Below are 489 nucleotides of genomic sequence, written 5' to 3'. Positions count from 1 at the left end.
AATTATAAGAAGTTAAGTAATTGTTTGAATAAAAATATTTTATTAAAAATAATAACTAAGATATTCACTTGTATCATATTTAATAATATAATTAAATATAGTCAATTTTTAATTGTTAAACTCATCATTTCTTTCTTATTAATTTTGACCATAGGAAAATGCTTCATATAACATAAACGGAGTCATTATAATCATAGTAACATAGCTGACTTTCACCACACTGTGGTGCCCTATGCCTATTTCTAAAGTTACCTAATATCATCTTTTTAAACCTTTGCTAAGAGTTATTGTTATCTTTTAATCCCTCACTACATAACAAATAGACATAATACTACCTGATCGTATTTGGTATATCCAATTTCCACGAAAGTACCACGTTTCCTAGAATATAAATGTGCTATATATATGGGGCTGCTTCTCGCAATGCTCATGCTTAATATGCCAAGCCTTTAATATTGGAAATTAAACGAGGAAATGGTAGGATTTTTA

Source organism: Arachis ipaensis, chromosome B09, assembly GCF_000816755.2.
Source record: "Arachis ipaensis cultivar K30076 chromosome B09, Araip1.1, whole genome shotgun sequence".
NCBI classification, from domain to species: Eukaryota; Viridiplantae; Streptophyta; class Magnoliopsida; order Fabales; family Fabaceae; genus Arachis; species Arachis ipaensis.
This window is presented reverse-complemented; position numbering follows the sequence as displayed.